The sequence below is a fragment of the Vulpes lagopus genome, chromosome 13, assembly GCF_018345385.1.
Source record: "Vulpes lagopus strain Blue_001 chromosome 13, ASM1834538v1, whole genome shotgun sequence".
Lineage (NCBI taxonomy): Eukaryota > Metazoa > Chordata > Mammalia > Carnivora > Canidae > Vulpes > Vulpes lagopus.
In genome coordinates this window covers 38,908,229-38,934,912 of record NC_054836.1, presented here as the reverse complement: position 1 = coordinate 38,934,912, position 26,684 = coordinate 38,908,229, and the positions used below count along the sequence as shown (strand labels likewise).

General features: G+C 44.2%; 1 long non-coding RNA gene across 1 annotated transcript; it reads left to right on the top strand.

The window, feature by feature from the left end:
• LOC121474481 lies at positions 1-26,684 on the top strand. The gene is made up of 3 exons (XR_005983412.1): positions 1-99; positions 13,821-13,943; positions 26,426-26,684. It is a non-coding gene; the product is annotated as an uncharacterized LOC121474481 (long non-coding RNA).

The following is a 26,684-nucleotide window of genomic DNA, read 5'->3' as shown; positions in this document are numbered from 1 at the left end:
GCATTGGAACAGGGTATTTTTAATAGCTGCAGGAAAGTGCTTCATTGGCAAGGATCGGAGAAGAGCAATTCGGCCCACATTCAGGAAGGCATACAGCAGGTGTGTGAATTTTTGCCTTATTCAGAAAAATAAGCTGTTCAGCGGCTGCTAGTGGAAACCACCTATTAAGATCGTGAAATTCTTGCTGGTTTGGGGTGTAATCAATTCATTTCAGCATATACTTAATAGGCCGCCTCTGGGTAAGGTTCTGTGCTAACCCCCGAACAGGAAAAAAGATGAATTCATCTAATGTCAGCCTTAAAGGGACTTAGAGTAAAATGCAGTGGTTAACCAGTACACAAGTTCCAGATTTCACTAGAGGAGCGGTTACATGCAAATTCCTTTAAGACTCTGTCTCTCCAGCTGTAAAATGGGTTTGATAAGTGGGGATGATGCTGATGCTGACCATGGTTGTAACAAACATGTATTGAGCACTGACTGGGTGCCAGGCTCACAAGGAGCTCGGTTATAAGAGTTTTTCACGTATTCCTTATTCAGTCCTCTCAACAACCTGACAGAGTAGGCTGGCTATTATCTCCATTTGCATTTCCTTCATAGGATAAAGCGAGGATTAAAGGAGTTAATGTATTTAGAGCACTGAAGACAATGCCTAACGTTTGCAAACTGCAATAAATGTTAGCAATAACAATAAGTATTACATTATAATTGGTTGCTAGAAGCCAGTCCCCAGATAATTGTCATGGTTGCTCTAAGACAGGTATAAGCAAAATGCTTTGAGGGTTCAGAATGGGGAGAGAGCACATCTAGGATGAGTAGAGACTCCATGAGCGAGGTGGTCTTGGAACTGGGCTTTCCAGAAAAGATGTGATCATGACAGACATCGTGGCCACAAAAGCATGTAAGCAGGGGCACCGGCATGGACATGACCCACACAGCGACCAGGAAGCAAACCAGTGCAGGACACATCTGGGGCAACTGTCTGTCAGTTTACACCAAATCTTGGTAGGCAGAGAAGCCACTAAAGGATTGTAAGTGGTGAAGACCATGGTCAGAGCTGTTTGCGTCCTGAACACAGTGGTGCTCCAAGAGTTTCCGAGGGAACACATAAAATATTGGCAAAGCCATGGGTCCCAAGATTTAAAACCAACTCAGAGCCAGGCCACAGTTCAAAGTGGATGTGAGTTTGGCTTTAAGGATAGGATTAAATCAGACCTGAAAACTCACATGGACCAGATTTCGCTGGTCTGGCCCCGGCATCAGTTGCAGTGCCAATATTTTATTTGTTTTTAAAATGATCCGTGCCACCTTGCTTTCACCTTTTGCCCTCTGACAGAGACTGTTGTAAGGAACAGCACCGAGCACCAGCACACAGTACACATCTGACAGTGAGCCATGCTGGGTGAAATTTGTGTAAAACTTGCCACTAAGTGTTGTAGCATTTTCTTCCTACTCCTTATTACTTCTAACTGGGACAAAGAGTGATTTAAGGACAATAGATTCCTTGTGTATGCCTTGCTTGATTTCAACACGCAGGCACAGAGCTATAAAGCTGTGTCACATGCACCCTGTCCTCCAAGAGCTTAGAGTCTCGTGGAGAACACAAGACTAAGACAGCATAAATAGCCATAAGATTAGGTGAAAAGGAGGTAAGAGCATTGGACAGAGTGCAGACAATGTGCTTGGGTGGTGGGGGTGCAGGTGATGACGACTCTTCTTTGGACAAAGACCCCTCCCCCCTATTTTGTCCTTTATAATGTAATATACCCTCTACTGTGGGCTGTTTGATAGAGTCTTGAAGTTAGACCTTAGTTTGAATCTTGGTTCCATCTTTTTTTTTTTTTTTTAATTTTTTATTTATTTATGATAGTCACACAGAGAGAGAGAGAGAGGCAGAGACATAGGCAGAGGGAGAAGCAGGCTCCATGCACCGGGAGCCTGATGTGGGATTTGATCCCGAGTCTCCAGGATCGCGCCCTGGGCCAAAGGCAGGCGCCAAACCGCTGCGCCACCCAGGGATCCCCTGAATCTTGGTTCCATCTTTCACTAGCTAAGACTCCCTGGTAAAGTTTTTGAGCTTCATTTTCTACAAAATGGTAATGATATTGCTTACTTCACATTGCTGGCAACATATCAGTTAGGATATGCAGATAACTTTGTCTGCCAGTGGCAGAAAACCCAAAGCAAACTGGCCAAATGGGGAACTTCGTAGCTTGGAACAGAGGCACTTTGGAGTGGAGTACCTCGAGTGGAACCATCCTACCAAGGGGCAGGCTCGTTCAGCATCTAGCCTGCCACCCACAGCGGCAGCTCTCCCCAGATCTGCTCTACTTACGCCATAGCACAGATGCCAATGTCCACATACTTTGTCCATATTCACTTCAGTTGGCCAGTGTAGGTCAGTGCCCACTTCTAAAGCAGGGACAGTCAGCATAGGTTCCTGTGTGAACTGCTGGAAAGTTGTGAGACCTTGTGTGAGTCATTCAATCCCTCCGTGCCTGAATTCCCTTATCCCATCAAATGGACTTGCTGATAGTACTCACCCCATAGGGTGGTGTTAGATTTTAAAGAATGATGGTTATCTTAGATCAGTGTTCTATATTTTACCCCCCAGACCATATGCAGCAACCTACTGGTAAATCATGAAATAAATTTAGTGGACTGTGCCCATCCTGAAACCACAAAGAAAAGAAACAAAACAGAACGGTGGTGAATAGAGAATCTCAGAGCATAAGGCAACTGATAAAGGCAGTGATTCATGAGACATTTGCTTAGGTTTCATATGTATTTGTGCATGTACTTGGTTAAATAGAAAGCTTATTCATGGGCTCAGCATGTGGAAAAGGTTGAAGAGCATCAGCCTGGACTCATCAGAGTGAATGGCCACGGCTGGGGCTCTTCCTTTCACCAGCTCACTGGGACCCAGGAGAAACTAACGTTGGGGAGAAAGACAAACCACAAACCCTTCTATAGGGTTTAGCAAATGCCAGGCATTGATTTAAGAACTTTTCATATATTAACACATGTAACTTTTGCATCAACCATATGAGTTAGGCACCTTTATTAAACCCATTCTCCAGAAGAGAAAACTAGCAGAGAAGTTAAGTAACTTGAACAATGTCACACGGGTAGCAGCAGGGGAACGAGGTTCAAAGCCATGCAGCCTGGTTCTAGAACCCACAGTTTTACTACGCTACACTTAAAATCAGCAGTCAGCATTCGCTCCCTGGAGGGAGGGTCAGGCACAGAGAATAAGCTCGTCATCCATAGTAGTTAGCATGAGGAATGTTGTTTTGAGAAGACCAATACACAATTATGAAGTGCCCTTCTTTGGTTTCTCTCCAGTTCAGGATGTGTAGACCAATTTATGGGAGGGAAGGGAGCTTTGACTTTCTATCCAAGTCATATGCTTAATAAAAGGGGATACTATGTAGTCCTCAAAAGATTTTTAGGGCACAGCCCAGTTTTTCTTTTTTTAAGAAATTCTTAAATAAAGATTTATTTATTTATTTGAAGAGAGAGAGAGAGAAAGAGAGAGAGAGAGAGAAGGAGGACAAACAGAGGGAGAGAATCTAAGCAGACTCTCTGCTAAGTGCAGAGCCCTAAGTGGGGCTCGATCTCACGACCCTGAGATCACGACCTGAGCCAAAACCAAGAGTTGGATGCTTAAGTGACTGAGCCACCCAGACACCCTACGGCACAGCCAAGTTTTTAAAAGACTGTTCATATGCATGTGGTGGCACTGGTCAGGGACAAAGGTAATTTCTTTTAAAATGGGCCACCTCTGTCTCCCCGAGTTGTGTTAGCTAATGGTTTCAATGATACATCCAGAAATACATAGCGTTTCTGAGAGCATGCGGTGCATGAGGGTCAGTTTGGTTGTGGTGTTTAGAAGACACTCTGATCTCCTCCTGGGATGTCTGGAAGGGATCCTGGAAGACTAAACAGAGTGTGATCAGCATGTGCCCTGGTGTACGTGGGAGCCACAAAGAAATATTCTGGAGAATATGACCTTATTTTACACAGGGCGTCTAATCTAATACAGCAGAGGAAGAATTTTTAAAAAGAGTCCCAAGAGGACTCATAAAATGGCTTTGAATTTCATTACGTTTGAGAGGGAGGCACTAATTCAATTAGCCACAAAATGAGAATTTTCCTATCCCTTCTGTTTGGAGCAGCGCTGAAGATAGACTGCCCCCGAGGAAGTCCTGGGCTGCCCTTGGATATGGACTTCCTTGTGGGGAAAGGCAGTTCTTGTCAAGTTTCAGACCAGCTTCCAGATTTTATGTTTCTGCTCTGCAAAATTACTGTGGGTGGGGAGAGCATAGCGAGTTAGGGCATACACCTTGGAGTCGGCGCTCTTCCTTTCAAATCTCAGCACTGCCATTTATAGGGGTGTAACTGTGAGCAAGCCATCTAACCCTTCCGAGCCTCAGTTTCCTTCCCTATAAAGTGGGAGTAAAGAAAGTAGCTATCATCATTGTAGGACCATTGTGAGTGTCAAGTTGATTGATACATGTTAAAGCATATAGATGAGTACCTGAGGAGATCTCTGCTCTTCAGGTCATAGAGTGAGTAGACAAGCAGACAGAAGACAATCATCACACAAGCTGTTAGTGCTCTGACATGGTAAAAGGCCTAAGGAGGAAGCAGTTGTCTCTGGAGGAATATGTGGGGAAGGCTTCACAGAGAGGGTGAATTTGGATCTCGAAAGATTCACAAGAGGCCTCATAGGCAGGAGTCAGGAATGGCATGCCTGAAAGCAGGTCTTGCATGCCTATAGTGTCTCCAGGGATTAGTGGGCATTTACCAGGGGGTGAGGCCAAGGATTTATGGGGCAGACTGGTGAGGTATGAGGCTGGGAGGTCACAGGGGGCAGGCAGGGACAGGACTGTTCATTTTGGCAAGGCAAGATTGTTCCATTAAATTAGGAGTTCTGTGAGCTTTACAGAATTCAATCATTCTTGTCTAGGTTTTTTCTTGGATAGAGTATTTCGAATAGTTTTGGAGAAAGCTCATTCCATAGCTAAATAGTCCTGTCTTGGGTTGACATTAGATCTTTCATTGGTGGCTGCTCTGGTGACCGCCCGCCCCCCCCCCAGCCCCTCGCCCTGTCCTGGACACCAGTGGGGAATTTGCCATTCTGGTTAAAATGATTCTGTCAGGATCAGAAAGAAAATGTCTCAGTTTGCTCTTAAACCTGCTAAATTGTTAAAATCACTGTTAGAATTTGATATGTCCATGGAATATGTGGTTTTTGACTTTGGCAGAAAGTGTCATTCTGCTCTTGAAATTTTTCTCATCAGTTTTTCTATTTGTCCATTTAACTCTATTTACTGCATACTTATATCTACTTATAAATGGGCAATGTTCTAAAAATTCATTTTTAAGTCCGTTGTTTGGACCACAGATTGCATAGTTCCATGGAAATGACCGTGCAATTTGTTGGTAGGTCTTCAGACAAGTTTGCCAGACTTAGTTAACACAAACTGGAACTGAATCGTAGCTAACATTTATTAAGCCGACAGCACAATTGCAATAATAACAACTTTTGTTTTGAAAAAAATAGACAGCAGTGTTGAATAGAAACTTTAAATTTCTATTATGTTTAAAACATATATCAGCCCTCCTGGATTGTTAGTCTATCCTATCCCTGACAGTTTACAAGTCATCTTTGGAAACATCTAATTAAAACCTCAAAACCAGCTGGTGAGGTCGGTGGGGATAAGGAAATTGCAGTTCAGAGAGGCAAACTGGCTTGCCCGAGAGCATACAAATTTTGTCAAAACTCTTTTTAGAAAATGAAGGTACAATATAAATGAATGATGAAGAAGAGTTAGCTTCACAATGTCAATTGCATAGAAATCTTGCCATATTTTGTTTAGAGATTTTGGAGGAGATGTTGGTTATAAGATGATATGATCTTGCAACTACTTAACTAATCTAGTAAATATTTATTGAACCTCTACTAATCAGTTCTGTTTTTTGGCAGGAGGCAGGGGGAATGGCAGAGAATCACGGGTATTTAAGGCACAGCTGCTGGTCTTTATTAGTTATTGTGGTAAAAATTGTAGAGTAGAAGATCCCTTATCCAAAGCAGTTGGGGCTGGGAGTCTGTTGGTTAATCCAAAATCAAAATCATGGCTTAAGGTAAACATGAGAACAAAAAATTACATGTTTTCAATAACAAATATTGCTGTGTCTTTCTAAATAAACCCGTTTATCCCAAACGAGCCTTTGAAAAAGGTAATAGAAAAAGCAAGTTGGTTTATAGTAGAATGAATGTATCTTGCCATTTCCGGAGGACAGGAGAAAAAAAAAACCTAGAAAATGGTAGGCTGAGAGTAAGTGGCAATGAAACAGTCACCTCCTAATATTGAGTATCTTCCTTGGGCTGTGATGGCACCTTTTCCAGGATTTATTATTCTGTGATGTTTAATTTGCACGAATACTCCTAAAAACCAGAGACCCTGCCTTATTTTTTGTATTCTGTGGCAGCTAATTCTGTGCTGAGTACCTAGTGCTGGATAAATGTTTGATGACTGAATGAAGGGATGATTTAACACAATATTAGTTGTGTTAGTAGAAGAATAACCTGAATCGGTGGCCCAAAGAGTCAGCTTTTCTTTTGTGTTTAACTGTCTCCCAGAGACAGCCTTAGGCCTTGGGAGATGAATCTGCTTCGGCTGATTTTTCAAATGACATGGCCAGCTTTCTCAAGAATGGATTTCTACTCCATTCCATTGCATACTTTGTTATGAGCCTTGGCCGGCTTCCTCCGCCTTGTGACAAATCCTCATGGAGCAAATACCTTCCACCATCGGGACATGTGCCAAGAAGAAGAGAAGTATAATTCTACCCCCTACCATATTTTCTTTTTTAATTTTGAGGATTCTAAAAGAAATGTGGGACACTTTCATCTTACCTCCAAATTTTTCCTGGAATTTATTTTTGCTTTCTGTGGTGCATTTAAACTCTATCGTTCCCAGTGTATTTATTTGTGAAATGGATTTAATTCTGTTCTTATAAAGCCTTGAGAAAGGTCTGTCAGGGGCACGCAGGAGTACACAATGCTTAAGAAAGATGTTAAAGTTTTAAAAGAGATTTATTTGACCCCGAGGCCAAATGGCACAGCCTGCAAATGTGATAAATCTAGCAAATAAATAAACAAATAAATAAATAAACATAAATGCCTTTGAGGAGGCAATGGGCCAATAGGCAGCTTCGCAGCTGGCACTTACTTTTACAAGAGCACTTGTTAATCCCACATGCTCAGGACAGTTATAAAGGTTGCATTTCCTCCCCAGACCTTTGCTACCCCCCGCCCCCCGGGGTGCATGGAGTGGAACGCTTTATTTGAGACTGGAGTCGTGAACGGACTCCCTGCAAGGTGATGACTTCATGTATATTGATACTGCCAGTAGGGGTTTATTTTCTTTCTTGTGAGGCTGTGATCCTTTGAAGTCAGGAACCACGGCTAGCACAGCTCTTTGCTCAGAGCTTTATACTAGAATGTGTTCGAGAGACATTTGATAAATGGATGAATGAAGAATGCTCTGTCCACAGCCATATCTCCAGCACCAAGCACCATGCCAGCCCATGGGAAGCACTCAATAAAGATTTGTGAGAGGAGTGAATAAATGAATGAATAATGTAAATCACAGTTTTAGCCAGTGCTTCTATCTTCAGGACTCTAGCAGAGCAGAAGCAAGGCGTTCTTGGTTGCCGGAATGGCACATGGCCATTATCCAAAAAAGTCAGTGTCAGAACTTATCTCGGTGACATCAGGTGCTAGATTGGAGGAGAGGGAGGAGACAAAGAGTAGAGAAGCAGAGGAGAGAGAATCAGAAGCACAAATGCCATAGGTCCCTGTCTGTCTATCATCCGTCCATGTGGCATCTGTTGATGCATTTATCCAAGGATACATGAAACTGGCTGTTGACAGTTATTAGTGTGGAAAACTTTACCTCCTCCAGTCTATTTCTATATAAATATAGTCTGTGCCTTTCTCCTGAGTGGAAGACCCGTAGTGCAACTGCTGTTGGACATTCCTGCTTTGTCTGCCCATCGACAGCCTGGACTCTGTACTTTGTCTTTGAGGACTGAGCAGATGGACCACCACTGAGGTCAGCTGTATCCTTCTCGGGATGCACCTTAGCTAGGGTCTATCTCAGTGATCCTCTCCCACTATTTTACATGGGAATTTTCTTTGGGCTTCCTCACTGACATGTTGCAGATTATCCGCGTGAAGCCTAGTCTTGCCACTGCTTCTCCTGCTCAAAACCTTTCCGTGGCTCCTCATCATTTACAGGTTAAAATTCAAATGTCTTAGTCTTGTTTTCAAGGAACTTTATCACCTGCCCTTGGAACTCTCTCATAGGACTCTATTTAGAAGCCCCTTCTTCCAGCCACACTTGGACTAACTTCTAGAGAAACAGCTGTTCATCTCTGTTTCCCCCCCAGTGACCCTCACTGAGCACCCTGCCACATACCAAACTCTGGGTAACATTTCGTCTGTGTCTTCACCTGTTTGCTGGAATGCTGCCTCTCCCTCCTCCCAGCTCAGCTACGTCCTAACCGGGCTCTCAGGCCTATCTCCCATCCCTCTTTCTCCAAGTAGCCTGCCTTGACAATCCCAGTCCAGTCCCCTTCCCCCTATGTGAGCTAGTCACTTACTATTTTGTATTGTTATATGTTTTCATGTTTATCTTGTCCCTCTAATCACATGGTGATTGCATTGTCTGCTCCCATGAGGGAAAAATTCCGTCATAGGTTCCGTGTGTGTGTGTGTGTGTGTGTGTGTGTGTGTGTGTGTATTGCTTGCTGAAGGCACTCATGAACAGTGGGCTAATTGTGTAACTACTTTCAACATTTTGAAACTCTTATTATTTTCTTTTTTTTAATTTTTAATTTTTAATTTATTTATGATAAGTCACACACACACACACACACACACACACAGAGAGAGAGAGGCAGAGACACAGGCAGAGGGAGAAGCAGGCTCCATGCACCGGGAGCCCGACGTGGGATTCGATCCCGGGTCTCCAGGATCGCGCCCTGGGCCAAAGGCAGGCACCAAACCGCTGCGCCACCCAGGGATCCCTCTTATTATTTTCTAAACTTGTACCACTTTAACAAATAGGGCTCTGAGGCACACATTATTTACTAGATAGTCATGCTAACATTTCTCATACTAAAATTTCAAATATCAATATTAATGTATGCACCATTTTAAACAAGGACATTTAAACATGAATTTGCCCTTTGACCTCTATTTACTAACATTTTTTTCCCCCGGAATGTTAGTAAAAAAGTAGACTTATCCCATTTGTTATTCTACTTTGTGAACTTGAAAGGACTGAAGAAAGATCTACTTAGGGCTAAACCTTTCCCTTGTCCTTTGTGGAAGAGTTGAAGGGTCATAAGGAAAGGTTGTATTTCTCAGGAGTCTAGACACTTCCCCACCACTAACTAACTCTGCCACCTTGCGTGAGGCACCCACTGCCTGTGCTTCAGTGTCCTCACATGTAGAAAGGGGGATGATGCCAGCTGGGCCAGAGGTCATGCAATGCTCAGGAAAGAGTTCTGAGAACTATAAAGTTCTATCTAAATGTTAGGTCTCATCATTGTCATCATCATATTACTAACATCTCCATCATTTTTTCACCTCTGCCACCATGTGCCCTCAACTCAGGCATCAAGATGAGAAATGCCATTGTAGCTGGTGACTTCGTATAGGATGGAGCAGTCTGCCATTTTCCAAATGTGAATGGTTCACAGGCCATACCTTCTTCTGTAAGTTGCAACTTCTGAGGAAACTGAGTGGGGTAAGCCATTTACCTCTCTTGTGGCACTGGGATCTCTCCCAGTTTTTGTTTCTCCTGCTCCCACTGCTACAATAAGTCTTTTGGAGTATGAGATGTCTCTGGGGAATGGATAGGGAGTTTTAGTTTAATGTACTGAGCAAGTGGTCCTGAATATAGTACTTTGTTGAACCTAAAAAAAAAATCAATTGTATAATGCACCATTATTTCAAAAATCCCCAAGAAAGGAAAAGCTAACAATTTTCAAGTATGACACACCATTGATTACAGATGCATTCCTATTCCAGAGTTGTTGAAATGTGAAAAATGAGTCTGGGATTTAGTCACATACAGTGGGACTATTGCTACAAGAGTCTGGTCTGAGTCCTCTAAGCTTCAGACATGGTGGGTCCTGGGATCTCCCTGTCCCTCCACCCCCACCCCAGCCTCCTTTGCAGATTCATGTTGCTAAGCACTCCTATGGTAAGTTGCAACTGGCTGAACTCCCACTTCTCCTAGGCTTTCTGTTTTGTGGTGGGAGGAGGAGCTGGTGTGGGCAGAGGTTGAGGAGAGGCAATGCCACCTTCTCGGTCCCCTTGTTGCTATGTTAAATCAGTATGGTAAGAAGTTGCCCCAGCCACAGACCCTTCCAGTTCAGAAGAGGCACATTGCTGGGCTTATATGTTCTCTTATCTAGAAGCACTAGAGGATCAAGTACCCACTTGAAGTTTTTCCCAGTCCTGAGTGGCTCCTATTTGGTAAGGATTCGTCTTGTGAGAGAGACCTGCCAAAGTGACGAGTAACCTGATGCACTAGCCCTGGGCCTAAGAGCAAAGTGGTTTTCTTTTCTCCCTAAGACAGAAGTGAGGGCTGGAAGTGAGCAGAAAAGTTCAAAGCTATTTGTAGCAAAAGGCACAGTCCCTGCCTTTGCATGTGTGGGGTGGGGGGTGGGGGGTGGGGGTGGTCACCCATGTTCTCAGGTGTCACCGCCAACTGCAGATGCTTCAGCACCTCTTTTGCTTCAAACATCTTAGGTTTCAGAGAGGGAGGTAACCAGACCCTTCACATTTGTTACAGTAATGCTGTTTCAGGCCTTATTCCTTGACCTTACAAGTCACCTGCTCCTCTTGAGATATTGTCACCCTGTGGGGTGAGGCCTCTACTATCCAGATTTTGCTGACAATATTGGGAATAACATGTAGGTCTAACTCATGTTATCATTTAGTGTGGCTCTTTGGGTAGGTTTCGATGGCCAAATACGTCATTCTGCAGCAGCTGTAGAACGGGTTTAACTTCTTTCATTTGCATAATGAATTAGAAGGTTCTGTGGATATTGCCTCTGCCCCTGAAAGGTTGTTTAGTCTTCCCACAGACTTTCCGTCTGCAGTAGAAGTCTGCTCTCTAAGCATGGAAGAGAGGCTTTCCAGTGGCTTTCCAGCCTGCCTCTTAAGTCCAAACTCCTTAGCATAACCCTCATCGCTGTATGAGTCAGGACTCTTAGCTCACACTGGCTCAAGGGAAATCAGTTAATGACTCGTGCAACTGAGAAGTCCAAGGATGGATCTAGGGCTTCAGACAGAGGTGGACCTGGGGGCCCAAACAACGCCTTCTGAGCTCTAGCATCTCCTGGCTTCCGGTCCCACGTCATCCTGGCTTCACTCTACAGGCAAGCTCTGCTCTTTCCTGCGAGATGGCTACCCACATCCAAACTGGTATCTTTTCATCCTAGGAAGAAGAGGCACTTATTTCTTCTGGTATCGTTGCATGAATCCAGGGAAGCCCTGGTTAACCGTGCTTGGATCTTGTGTCCCGCCCTGGAGCACTCATTAATACGGGCTCTGATTAGCTCGCCCTGGGCCATGTGCCTGCCCCACAATTGTGGGTGCCTGGACACAGTGATGACAGCACTACTGGGAGCAACTGTCTAAAGCCACTACAGGTGGTGGGCAGACAACACCTCATATTTCTATAAATGGTTGGGCCCCTTCTGTCTGTCCAGCCCCTCCTAGGATTGTAGGCTCTTACCTACCAATCATATTGGACTATTTCCTTTGGTGAAAATCTGACTTCAGCTTAACACTTCATTGTCTTTACCCTCGGTGTTCCCTGGACTTTTTTCTTCCCCTTCTACACTTGTCAAAATTCTTCTCAGTCTTCAAGGATTAATTAAAATGTTACTTCCTTCAAAACTTTTCCCTATATGTCCAGTCCTTCCACACTGCAGTCAAAGGATTTGGCTGATGGCATGTTTATGGAGTTCATTATTTTTTTCCTCTCATTGCACCTGCTTCCATCTGCCCCAGAAATGCAAAGCTTCACCTAACTATTTAGTATTCTTCCAATGTTACATGGGAGATGTGCAATAAAAATCTGTCAGATGGATAAATGTTCTCTCAAGATCTTTTTTGAGAGGATCTTACGTATTGGATCTACCCAAATACCCAAGTGCATACACTGTCAGAGCGAGTCCATGTCTGTAATATCTGCTTAACCACACACAGCACTTTTGTATATTCCCAGCAGCCCTCTGGGGATGACATTGTTATTTTAGTTACAAGTATACTGTCTTATCTGGTGACTTTTCTTTTTCAGGATTAGGGAGCAGCATGAGCTGGGAATGGGGTCATGGAAGAAATTCTTTCAAGCCAAAAAACCCTGGATGTGTTATGGGATTGAATCGCATCATCTCTGGGAAAAGAGCAAAAGCTAGGAGAGGTAGCTGGGCATAATGGGTAAGAATGAGGCCTCCAGGTTTGAGGTCAGGTCCCACTACTTGTCCCACTACTTGGGCAAGTTAATATCTCTGAGCCTCAGTTTCTTTGTAAAATAGAGAAAATAGAGTTTTCACGTGGCAGGTTGATTGTGAAAACAACACAAGATAATGCCTGCAGAGCACCTAAAATAGCACCTGGCTTCTAGTAGGTGCCGCCTCTGTCATCCCCCAACACACACACACACACACACACACACACACACACATACACGACTGTGGTGCAAATAATTGCATGATTTTTCTTCGGGGTGACCAGCATGTTGGGCAGGTCAGTATTGGGAATGCATTAAAGGATGCTCTCTCTTTGTTCTGATTGTGGTTATCTGGCTAATACTGTCACTATCTAATGACCAGAATGATGAATGCTCTGACAGGCAGGAATATGTGGATGGCCAGAAGCCTGTTGAAGCAGGGGAGCGAGGTTCTTGTCTCATGGAGTCAAAGAATGAATCTTGTGGACAAAGGAGAATGAGTAAAGCCATAGAAGTTTATTAAGCAAGGATACAGAAAAAGCTCTCAGGAATGAGAGGGGTCCTGACAGGGTTGCCAACATGGGCCTCCAAGGACCCAGTCTTTTAGTTAGAACTGATCAGGGAGCCTGTGGCCTTCTCAGTTTTGTGATGTCTTGATTTGAGTAGGGACTGGTGATAACATCTTTAATGGCTTACTTCTTTTTAGAGTCTGGTTATTCTTTTCTGGTTACAGGTGACTGTCATACAAAAGACACTCTTGCCGCCCACACCTAGGGCAGGGCAGTCTGGTTTGTTCCCTTATTTCTGGTTTCCTAACACCTCAGCATTTTGGGGGACTTCTGTGACCCTGATCCTGTAGCCCCTTACCCAGCTCTGACTGTCCCTTACACACAGTCACCTCTGTTGAGAGCCGTGGTGGCGGCTGCAGCAGTAATGGATGATGGGTTTTTATTTCCACGCCATCTGAAATGTGTAGTTAGCCTGGAGAGGGAGGAGGTCAGAACCCCACCTTTGTCCAGATAACACTTGACGTGTGGAGGAAGACCCATTATCTCTGGCTGAAGGATCTGCATGTTGAGGGAAGGAGACTAAGCCATTTTCTGGATTAACTCTGTGCTTATTTGTAATAACCTAATTGTAGGCTCTATAGGAAAGGAGCCCCAGAAAGTTATCCACTGCCAGAGTGATGACAACTCCAGCAACTTTCTCTAATTCTTATTACCCCTCCTATCTTGCCCATCATCTTAGGTATTCAAATGCTTTTTGTATTTGTAGAAAACAGCTACGATGCTTCACCCAGACCGATGCACATCACATCAGAGAGGAAGACACATGTGTGATTCATTTTGCTAAGCCTCAAGTCTAAGGATTTACCTAAGGACCCAGGAATGTTGTGAGGTAAGTTTTGGAAGTGCCTGTGGTGGTGTGGTGATTATCCATTGGCAGGCTCACCTCTTCTACTAATTGGCCATGGGCTTGCGTTTACAAGCTGCGACCTACTGTGTTAATAATCTGATGGAATCTTCTAGGATGCAGAGAAAGGTACACTGCTTTACTAGTAAATGGATGGTCAGGGGCACGCTTGTCTAGCAGCCCTAGACACCGAAGGGAGGCCTTTAGGAGTGAACACTTCCCTGAACCATGGAATGTCCGGGATGAGGTCAGGGTGGGTGGACTGTAGAGATTATCTATGCAGACCCAGGCATTTTACTGATAGAGAGCCAAAGAAGCAACACTTCCTATCCAGAGCTCCCCAAATATTTAGTTTCTCTCCTCACCTAAGGATTTGTCACGTTGCATTGTGATTGCTTACGTGCCTGTCTCCCTCCATCAGCTCAGACTCTTTCAGCTGCAATAACAGAAAACTCAACTCAAAACTACTTTAAGCAACCAGGGGACTTTATTGTCTCAGTCACCTAAGAGTTCAGCTGGATCCAGAGGCTTTAACAATGCTCTTGAGATCTAGTCACTCCATTTCTCAGTCTTCCTTCCAGCTAGCTCCATTATTCAGGCATGCTTTTCCTGGGGAGGACAAATGGCTGCCAGCAACCCTACAAATTGATCTCCCTGACTCCAAATCCAGAAGGAAAAAGAATATACTTCTGTTTGCTAAATTGGCTCACATTGGCTGTGAACCGCTCCTGAACAAATCACGCAGCTCTAACTGGCCAGGCCTGGGGCATGTGTTCTGGAGCTGGGGATGGGGTGCCCTGGAAGCAAAATGCCTGATGTGGGACTTGATTCCAGGACTCTGGGAGCATGACCTTAGCTGAAGGCAGATGCTTAATCAACTAAACCAGCCAGGCACCCCTTTAGAAAGTATTCTAACTTTGTTCAAAGTCAGAAATGTCAATAGCTATTGTTTTCGCCAACACAATATATTTTGGCAAATTGATTGGCGCTCTGGTAGTTCTTGGGAACTTATGGGTACGACAACCTGTAGTCACAGCAGGGATTGAAGTTGGCTAAATGCATTTGTACTGGACACATCTCATAGGGGTTCTCAGATTCTCCCAGCGTTGCCTCCAGGCTCTCAGCTGTCTCTCTGCTCCCTCCATGCTGGGGTTTTCACTCCTTGAGGGCTGACTCCATGCTGCAGCCTGATGCCATCCTGTCACACACCCACCTCTCTGGGATCTCCATGACATCCCAGCTCTGATGGAATGCTGCCCTGCAGGCCATGGGCTGTGTCATAGGCATTGGATGGTACAACTCAGAAATACGGGATGTTCACTCCCGACGGTGTGTTCTTTGCCAATGGCAAAAAGGAGATAGGTAGGAACCAATTGGATAATTTCCCCTCCCACCTCCCTCTGTGGAGTCTTTGAGGCCCACTGTGAAGCAAAGGCCAATATAGTAAAGTATCCTTTGCATGGCTTTTTATCCTTCCCTGCCTTGCTTCTCTTTCCTTGTACTTTTGTTGCCCTGAGATTGTACCTGCCAAAGAAAGCATCAGAACTTAATTCTTGCTTCAGGCTCCTTTTTCTAGGAAACCTGGTCTAACACATTATTTTGTTTTTATGTAACATTTTTTTTCTCAAGGCTGCAGAAAGCGTTTTTAAGTTCAATCGTCTTGATTGGTTTTTAATAAAATGGGGTTTCTGTTTCTTTCCCTATTTGTAAGATAAACTGAAACATGCAGTGGATGTAACTTGTTGAATATTATAGGCTTAATCCTTGGGCCACTTAAACACAGAATCTGAGTTTCCTGTCTTCCCACTGAATGTTCTGCACTCAATCACAATTTAAACCTGGATCTGCACCTACAAATTGTAGAGAATAATTGGGAGAATTATCCCAATCATTCAAGCCAGGCAACCAAACCTAAAATAGCTACATAATTGATCTCAATGTCTCCACTTCACACTGGATCTCTGGAAACAGCCAAAGACATGCTACCCAAACCTTGCCATTGTGTTGTTGTAAGTGCTACTGATGATGGTGGGTATATATTTTTTAAACGGTTGGTTCCATTTCTTGAAGTATTTTGTATTATGGGCCAAATTTCTCTGCTTTTTACCTAATGGAGACAAAAATAAAGTTCCAGCAAAGATAATAGACTCCTGACAGGAGGGGAAATGTCATAATTATAAACAAAACATTTCAGACTTGCCTGGAGGCGTACTCTAAACATGAAGGTAAGGTTAATTAATAAGTATGTATTTTATGCTCTGATGTCATAGTGATTTCAAAGTGACTCCTTGCCATTGTTGTATTTGCTAAAAATAAGTTATTTTTTTTTTTTTTGTTTTGAATGATTGAAAGTATATTCAAATACTTATAGAAAACCAGTAATAGGGGCGGCCTGGGTGGCTTAGTCGGTTAAGGGTCCGTCCGACTCTTGATTTTGGCTCAGGTCATGATCTCAGGGTTGTGAAATTGAGCTCCACATTGGGCTCTGCACTGGCCTGCTTAAGATTCTCTCTCTTCCTCTCCCTCTGCCCCTCCCCCACTCATACACATGCTCTCTCTCTCAATAAATAAATAAAATCTTAAAAAAAAAAACGGTAATAAACAGGAATCTATTACAAAAAAATTCTGGTGATAGAATAAGCTCCAATCCAAACCTAAAAGGAAAATGTAGTGTTTCTGGCCTTTTCTCTGTGTGGTGGTTGATATTTAGGGTGGAGAGTGGGAGCGTGAATTGCCCTAGTTTATATAGAAATTTATTAAATTCATAACTGTGTTAATGTTGGGGATCCTACTCTCTTTCAAGCATTTTTAAAGTACTATTGAGGAACTGGTGCTCAGAATGCAGTGGCATCATCCTACGGCAGGCAGACACCACAGTGTAGTTTACCTATGAAAGAGAACGCATCAATAGAGCAGGAAAGCCGCTCCTGCTCATGAGGAGCCCGAATCATGAATGTCCAAACCAACACTAAGAGCACCATAGTGTTTTCTGACACCTTTTTGAAAGTGCATGAGTGGTTACTGTTCTAGCAAAATAGCCAATTAGCTAAACATTTCAAGTACCTAAAGTGAACTCCCAGTTTTAATGAATGTGCATCTAAAAGAACCTTAGAAAAGTTTTAATTTGCTTGCTGTTTACAAACACATCAGTTTGAAAAAGACTTGTTTTAGGTGTTTGTTTGGCTCCCAGCTTGGCTTTGATTTTCCCTTTCGCTTGGGCCATAAAACAAACAGGGAGAAAGATCAAGATTTTATAGAAAATCTTTTTTTTTTTTTATTTCATAGAAAATCTTAATCAGGCATGCAAAGAAAGGCCATAAGTATACACTGTCCTGGCAAGACCCATATGAAATACTATTCATGTTATGTAATTGGGAATTAGAGAGGGACCAGTGGCTTGGCCATGGTGTCCTTGTGGGAGAGACTGTTAGAGAGAAAGTGACATCTTTGTCACATGTGACATGAATGTGTGACTTACACCATTCTCACTTGTCAACCTCAGCTCAAGTTCTACGTTCACATATTCACCTAAGAGATGACTAGGAAATGGGTCAGGTGTTGATCGATTCTTATGGAAAACGGAGAATTTAAAATGTTCTGATCGAGTGTATGGAACAAATGAAAACCAAGATGAGCCAGAGTTTTTTCTTTCTTGATTCTTTCATCTCCAGTCTCAGAAGAAACTTGGAGATTTCAAAAAGCTCCCTATTTCCCAAGAAAGATAAGGAGGTTCCAGAAAGGAATAAGAATTGGCTATTTAGTCTTGTGAACTTGTCAACACTTGACAGAGAAACAAATTGTACAAGGCAAGAAAACTGAGCCTCGGACCTTGGAACATTTTAAAACAAAGGTCTTCTGCCAAAGATTCCTTAATGTCTATTACTCCTTCTAAAATTATAACAAATATACCATGAAATTCAATGAAACACGCTCATTTTCAATATATAAACAATGCTAGGCTTTCAGTCCCAACGAAAGGCACGTTTTCCCAGGGTGTTGTGATTTGTGAAAATTTGTTTTTTTCACAAAAGGTCAAATAGCACTTTCATATAAACCGCTTCAGTTTCTAAATGCATAAAATGTAATAAATGTTAAAAGTTAGGGGGAAAAAAGGTAATGGGATAGAATTTGTTTGGCTATTAGCTCCTTTAGGCTATGGAAAAGCATCATGTTACTCAACTTCCTTTTGGAACAAGTTAACCTCTCTCGTTGCTTAGTTTGGTCATTAATTGAACATCGGTTTCTTGAGAACCATCATCTGTGGCTGGTTCATTTTTGTGCAGCTCCAATTCATCTTTTGGGCTCCATGGCTTTTTCAGCCCTCTACTGAGCTAATGATAAATGCACATTTCAGGGGTGAATCGTTATTAACCTTTGTAACAAGCTGAGCCATATTACTTTCTTACCCCTTCACTAGTTCTCTTATCTCCTTTTCTTCGCTTTCTATATTTAAGAACAAAACAAATGTTTGAAAGTTAAAGGACACAATATTTCTCAAAGCCAGTCAATTGCATAAAAGGAACAAGAGAAGTCTTAACTATTGGGATTAAATGTATAGTCCACTGCTATTAAGAGGGCACTCAATGCTCAATACACAATACTTCCAATCAGAGTTAATTTTACCTTTAGAGTGACTTTTCTTAGTAAGTTCCCTTTTAAAAAGCCAATCTTCTCCTATATAATGATTATTCTAGTAAAGTCATTATAATCCATGTGGTCTAGGAAGGTGAAGCCAAGATTAATGTGCCTGTGTATCTTTAATCCCTGGTCTGAGATCATTGTTGAGGTTTAGGTCTTAACGTGGAAAAATTTAGCCTAATTACTGTTTGAGGATCTGACTGCTGTCTCTGTACTTTTAATAGATCAATTCCACTCATTTTTTCAAATTAGCTTTTCCAAAATGCTTCTGTGCGGTGCCAAGAATATACTTCTTATATTTAGATTTAAGGCTGGTATATTGGATTTTTTTTCTTTGTCAGTTATTTTTGTTTTTTTCCTGACTCATTCTGTATCTCAATTCCTTTAAAGTTATTGCTATTTTTTCATGAAAGCTGTGAGTGCGGCTAATAGAAAATGTGGATAATTTTTTAAAAGAGGAGACTTTATATACTTTTCCATATGGGTACATATGATTCACATATTCCAAGGAATTCACAATGTTCCAAGGAACATCTTAGAGTCATTCTCATGGGATTTGTCCCAGTGGGGATCAGAGGCAGTCATTCAAATCCCTACTTCCTATCCCATTGTGGAGAGAGATAGAAAGATAGAACTCTTAGCACAAGGCAACATGCTAAGCATTTATATCCCTGGTTCAGCATTATCCTGAGTTGGAAAGTGGGGAAGAAGTTAGGTATTTTTTTGTCGGGTGCCTCTTACCGCACCTCAAGGTTTGCATGGGAGTGAAAATGAAAGATGGAAGAGAGAAAAAAAAAAGAAAGATGGAAGAGTGGTGTTTATGATAGGTTTTATTGCTCTTTTATAAGAACCTGAGAGGAGTGGGCTGCTTCACAGTGGGGGTATCCTCTCACATAAATGAGAGTGACTTGTCTAAACTTATGTATAGACTAAATAGTAGCAACTACTTATTCCATCAAATTTGAACTGTGACAGGTTTGGTTTAAGGTCATTCCCATTGTAACCAGTCAGTGGAAAAGACTATAAAAATATACAATTCAAAGAAGGTGGTACCCCATGGATATCACAGGCAAGCAAGGAAGCCAAGATGGTTGTCTTTCCCACACAGATAATATTCAGATCTTATACTACTGGGCCTTCATCTGAGAAACATTTGGAAGCCATTGTCTATGGTAAGGCCAGACATGTGAGCGTCTCACAATCCTGGATCTGAAATCCTTGTGAAAAATCATGATGAGAAGGGATGGAGTCCTAGGGCTTTGGTGGGTGATGGGGAGCCCCAGGATGGGAACCCACGTCACCATTCAGCACCCAGGAGCTCCAAGCATCTGCTCACATGGGGCTACCTACCAAGTAATGTTTTTGAGGTAATCCTTCCTGAGTGAAATGCTCCAGCATCTTTTTTATCCAGTAACCAAAGTTCTTTTGCAGCAGGGCCCCCAGGAACTTAGAGCTCCTTACGCATGTCCCTGTCTACCTGCCCGATCCCTTAGGTTGGTTTCCTTTTGGCCTGAGTAATGAAGAATGTGCAGCGATCTCATCTAAAGACATGCAAAGCAATTTGGAAACGTTCCTTCGTTAGGGAACTCTTAGTATGTCCCATGACTGCTACAATTTCTGTTGGTGCAGATGGCAAAGGGCTGGCTCTTGAGTGTGTCTTCCTGAGGCTGTGGGGCAGGAAGCTGACAATCAAGTTACCTCTTTCATTCTAATTATGCTGTCCACTTGCTCCTCTGCAGATAACCCCAGTGCCAAAAATCTGGCTAATTCCACATTTCCCCAGGCACAGTCTTCATGTAGGTGGTACGTATCCGAGACCCAGCATCTGGATGCCTGAGACCAGTGTATTGCTGTGTGGACAGATTTCAGCCACTCCAGATGGGGATTATGTTCAGGAAGTGTAGGACCCCTGCAGAGCTTTCAGAATGAGGGAAGAAATAAGCGATACAAAAGAGATCGACGTCGTCGTGGTCCTGGCAGCAGGGAGAGAGCTTTATGTACATGTTCTTACAGGGTTTGGCTAAACATTTTGTACAGTTCATATGAAAGTGTGAAGCACCATAATCCCCCTCCCTGAAGCGAAGCAGAAGTATTGCAACACAAAGGCTGGCCATGGGGCTTGGCAGTGGTGCTCTCCAGCACTCAGTTTGGTACAAAGTGCTGTCATTGCCATTTGGAAGTCGCTCCCTGTAATGTGAAAAGGCTACCAGGGAAATGCTAGCAATCACAAACACAGCTATCACAGGACACGGAAGGGCAACCATGTAGCTTTGCAGGTTGCCATCATGCCTCCCGTGTACCTCTCTTGTCTCAGGCAGAGTCCAGAGAGGGGAGACAGAGAAGAGGAGGAGGTAGGACCCAGTAAGGCAGTATTTTCCAGCCAAGCCAGGAAGCTCAGGTTAATGTACCCCTCCTTTGTAGTTTTGAGTCTTCAGGGTCTTTTGGGGTGATCCACTGAGGCCGAGGAGTGTCTGGGGCAAACCCAAGTTAGCCTGTGTGCGTCTGGCCTTGGGGAACGGAGAGGGCAAGGCAGAAAAACAGAAAAGTGGGAAGTGGTTGCTTGGTGCTGAGTTTGGCTTAGAGTTTTGAGCTCCATTTGAGCCTCTGGGCTCCAAGCAAAACTCAGGGGGGAATGAAAGCCACAGGAACCCAAACAAGGTTAAGGCTTGGCAGGAAGCCGTTTGTGGGGCCACACAGCTTTTCACACAGCTCTGCCTCTGCAGGCCTTCGGGTGGTTGAGCCACCTTTCACCATAAATAGCATTTCTCTGGGCTCGTGTGAACCACTCATTGAATGTGTTCAGTCAGGACTTCAGTTTTCCCTGAAGCAGAACCCCTTTCTGACACCCAAGACCATGTCCTTGGCTGGCGAGTTATTATGTACCCCGTAGCCCAGCCAGGCAAGGAAATGATGTTTTTGTGAAGAAATTCACCCCGGGGTTGAGGGGTTGTGAAACGAAAATATGAACAGAGATTTGGAGCTGAGACTCTTCGACTCTGTTGGGTGAGCGCCCCCCCCCCCAACCCTCTTTCTCTATAATAGTCCTGGAAAAACAGAGGTGATGTCGTCATAGCAGCTGCTGATGGCCTGACAGACAGTTTCCGCAGCGCTACATGAGGCCCTTTGGTGTCCCTGTCAGGAGATTGGCAGCTGAATGACACCAATGAGGCCGGGCCTGTATTCCCTCTGGGAATGCCGCCCTAATTGATAGACAGAAGGCAAAGAGAAGGATTGTTTTTGAACCTGAAAAGAATCCCCTTTTTTTCTCCCTAAAGCTCATGCCCCCACTCTCCGCAGCTCTACTTCTCCCTCCCCCAACCCCGACACTTTTTTTTTTTTTTTAAAGGTGTTTTGTTCCAGAGCAGTTACAGAGCTTAATGGAACCCAATGACTTTTACCCTTCACAATCTGTCAGTCAAAAGCCCGACTCCAGGACTGTTAAATAAAGTCCTTTCAGAGGCAGACAGGAGAGGAATGTGTCAGTCAGGCAACAGACCCTGTTGTGTTTTCATCTGTCAGAGGGGTGATGGGGGAGGGCAGCGGGCCCCAGGCAGGGCACATTCCCAGCAGCCGTTAAGAGGCCTTGACAAATCCAGGTGTAGAGCCAAAATGTCACCCAATCACCAACATTCTTGAGGTGTGGGCTCAGAGCCCCCAGGCACTCGGGTTTGCAATCAACTATGAGATGTTTGGGCAAACTTTCAGCACAGGTTTCAGACAGAGCATTTTTAACATAAAACCAACCACTAAGTGCTGGGTATCGGTACAAGGCATGGCTTTCAAATTAATACACCGCTTAGCTGCGAGCCCCGCAGACAGTAATCCTCCGGCTGAAGGGCCTTCCCGGAGACTCCAGCTCCAAACCAATTTTGTAGAGCCACTTTCATTTTTTTTTCTAGTACTTTCCCTTTACATTATATGACAATCCATTAATCTTGCCCATTAACTTAAAATTGCTGGGCAATTTTTTTTTTTTTTTTGGTGGGGGGAGAGTTTTGAACAGTTGCTTTTGTTCAGTATGGATTCGGAGCTTTATATAATAAAAAATGTCCACCGTTGGACAGACTAATGATCTATTCCTTATGTTTTAGTGACATTTCCTTTAAGGGCTTAAAAAAAAAAGATTGGAGAAGGATGGGGGAGTGAAGTTAATATTGAAACAAACAGGGTTTGTTCTTTTTTAAAAATATTTTATTTTATTTTATTTTTTTTAAAGATTTATTCATTTATTCATGAGACACACACACACACACACACACACACACACACACAGAGAAGCAGAGACACAGGCAGAGGGAGAAGCAGGCTCCATGCAGGGAGCCCGATGCGGGACTCGATCCCGGGTCTCCAGGATCAGGCCCTGGACTGAAGGCGGCGCTAAACCGCTGAGCCACTCGGGCTGTCCTAATATTTTATTTAAATTCAGTTTCCCGACAATAGTGCTCATGCCATCAAGTGCCCTCCTTGGTGAACAGGGCTTGTTCTTATTGGAGTGGTATGAAGTAGCAAGGAGCATGTTTTTACCCAGGGGGCAAGGCTTGGGGTTGGGGCAGGAAAGGCACTCACTGCCCACGACGGGTGGCTTGCTAGCGGTGGCAGGGCTGGTGGGAGAGGAGATCCAGCGAGTGTTGTTTTGGCTCAGGGGTACATGTGGGCATGTGATTCATTACTTGCTTCCTTGTTTCCCTCTCCTTGAGAGATTTTGCATAAAACAAAGGAATTAACCACCCCCAGTTTTCTTTCCTCTGATATGCTCTCTTCCAGCTTCCAATGTACTACACCCCAGATAGGCAGAAGGAGCAAAAGATTCCATCTCCCCTCTTTTCCTCCTTTTCACCCTGTGCCCAGATCCAGGTACGGAGGTGTCCATCTCCTAGCCAGCCCTAGGACCGCTTTTGATACTTGGGTGCATACATGGCTACAGTGAGCAATGAGAACTTCCCCTCTCTTCTCTCCTTCCATCCCTCTGTGGCCAAAACGGAGATGCTGGCTTCTTTCTATCCACGCATTCAGGGTTCTAGAGCTAAGCTGGTTTTAGGCAGACCAAAATGAGGTTGGATAGGCCTCTGGCATAGCTGATAAACTCTGTCGGCCTGAAGTAGTTCTAGACATGGTTAAAATAAAGACAGCACACTCTATGTTACTAGAGCTAAACGTTTTCCAAAGAAATGGATCTTCAGGGGGCCTGGGTGGCTCAGTGGTTGAGCTCAGGTCATGATCCCAGGGTCCTAGGATCGAGTCCTACGGGGAGCCTGCTTCTTCTCCCTCTGCCTATGTCTCTGCTCTCTCTGTGTGTGTCTCTCATGAATAAATAAATAAAATCTTAGGAAAAAAAAAAGAAATGGATTTTCAGCATTTCACAATGTTACATCAGACTAGAGAGTCAAAGTAGGCAAAACCTGAACTTATTAAGAACAAAGCAGACCCATTTCTGATTTCTGCATCGGGGTAGAGAACTGTGCTTCTCTTTCCTCCACTGAGAAAGTTCTGGGGCTATCCTAGAATCTACGACTCCTCCATTGTTTACAGAGCCGAGTTAGATGGGAGGCCCAGAGAAACTTCACGGGAGTGATCTTCCTCCAGAATATTAATGAAGGCTTCAACTTCAGCCCTAGAAATACGTGCGCTGAGGCTTCTTGAGTCCATCCTTCACTGATTATTAATGATCTGCCACACTTAGAAAAAAAAGCCATTTCTCGGCTCACTTTCCGCCTGCCTTCCTTTCCCTCCGCCTAAAACAAACATTGCATCTGGGGCCCTGCTGCAGACACAGGAGCCTTCTGAACAAGGGGAACAGTTTTCCTTTATGCCCGAAATGCGAGTGGATGCCAGGGCTTCTGTTTTTAACATCGATGGTGACACAAAACCTTGCACGCATGGCTGATAGAAGTGCTCCTGAAAATGGCAGTGTGTATGACAGTGGGAAGGAAAAATCTTTCCATAAAGCCCTCATCCCTGCAAATTCTCTGGAGGTGGCACTCAGAACCATGCTCTGGTTGAAATGCAAATAAACACACAGAGGAACCAGCAAACAAAAATAAACCCAAATCCTACTCATTTCTCTGACGGTCCCCAAATTCAATCAAAGCCGAATTAGGAGCAGTTTTTCATCCTTCCTGGGCCATTTCTATGGCTATCGGTGGGGAGCGGCAGACAGGGCCTGCTGACCCGTCCTGCTCTGCCGCAGAGGGCTGACCTTCTCAGCGCTGGTCTGGATGTGCCCACATGTGAGCAAAACCTCCCATCTTCTCACTTGTAAGTATAGTGAGTCCTGTGGTTTGTTGGTGGAAAGAACATTCACACGCTGGCCATAACATCTCTCAGTCTTCACACTTAAATGATTTTTTTTTTTAAAGATTTTATTTATTTATTCATGAGAGACACAGAAAGAGAGAGAGAGGCAGAGACAGGCAGAGGGAGAAGCAGGCTCCATGCAGGGAGCCCGACGCGGGACTCGATCCGGGGTCTCCAGGATCACGCCCTGGGCTGAAGGCAGGCGCTGAACCCCTGAGCCACCCAGACTGCCCTTAAATGATTCTTATTAAACATATGTCCAGTTAGGTTTTCATTCGGTTGTCTGCTAAATCTTGTCTCGGATGAATGCCGTAATGACAGTTTCCTTCCTCCAGTTGTTCATGGAAGCAACTAGAAGCCACATTTGAAAGTGGTTGATAACTCTCTATTCACTTTTTGGGGGGGATTGATTTAGTTTCAAAATTCTTTTTTAGAAGTCTTGTTATTTTAACATTCAGCAACTTTAGTGTCGATTGTGCAAAAACGTACTCTTGGAGTTTCATCTAAAGATGCCCAAACCAGATGACCAGGGAGCCTGAGGGGTTGTCTGTATAGGCAGGGCCTGGGGACAGGAGCTGCAAGTGTGTAAGTCAGTACATCAGGGACTTGGCAATGGAAACAGACTTCGGCACCTTGGCCACCACGGGTCCAGTTCCTTTGTCCAGTTTCGTATGTGATTTTTGGTCAAATGAGATCAATTTTACTGTCAGTTATTTGAAAGAATAATTTTAGTAAATGATTATTAATTATAATATGTTGACCAGACATTACATATCATTGGTGGAACAATGGGGTGCCCGCTTCCATTCTATATACATGATCTTACTTACAAGGCAAACCACACTCCGCCCCCCCCCCCCCCCCCGCCCCCGGGTTTGGGGCAGTGTTTATAGCAGTTAAGAGTATGGCCTCTGGTAACAAAGTGTGTGCTTTCAAATGCTGGTGGTGCCACTTACTGCATGTGATCCTCATCTATAAAACAGGGGTGATAATAGCATGCACTTCACAGGGCGGTTGTGGGGCTAAATGAGTTCATGTGTGGAAAGCCTTTAGCACTGTGCCTGGCGCATCATCAGTGCTGTGCAAGTGTTAGTGCTTGCTCTCGTTCCCCCCCACTGTGTGCAGCCCACATCAATCATTCAAGGGGTGGCTTCTACCGATGAGAAATAGCATTCTTTATCAACAACAATAAGCCACTCGTTGTTCTGCTGGTGTATAAAATGGCCTGACACTGGTGGCCGTGAATTTCTGAGGAAGAAGTGGTTTATGAAGAAGCTTCTGGGGAAAGCTCCCTGGTGAGTAGACGACCCCAACAGGCTGGCTTTCCCCCCAGAGCAATGCTGAATTAATCCCGGGGCCGGGCAGCGTGCCCCAGGAGTGGCTGAAAACTCCTGAGGGGGCCACTGGGTGGCCTCCAGGCCCCCGTGCATTCTTGTCCCCATGCAGTCTCAGAAGTGCTGGCCCGGCCCGGGAGCCCATATTCTTTCAAGATGTTTGACCCTCGTCTCATTAAACCTGTCGTGGTTCTGCCCCAGGCTGCTCTTGATCCGCACTGAGAAGGATATTGAAGCAGCAGCCTCTGGTAAGAAGATACGTTGAAACCAGAGAAGACCTCATCACAGGGCACACAGCGGAGCAGGACTGCCTCGTAAGGGTATTCTTGAAAACCAACACCTCCTCCCTTGGCCCACCCGGAGTGTCCTCAGGCCATCTCCGCCAGTGGATCAAGTCACACCCTTTGGGCTGCCACCAACTGCAGGACGGCCTGCCCGCTGCTTCTTGGCTGCTCCCAGA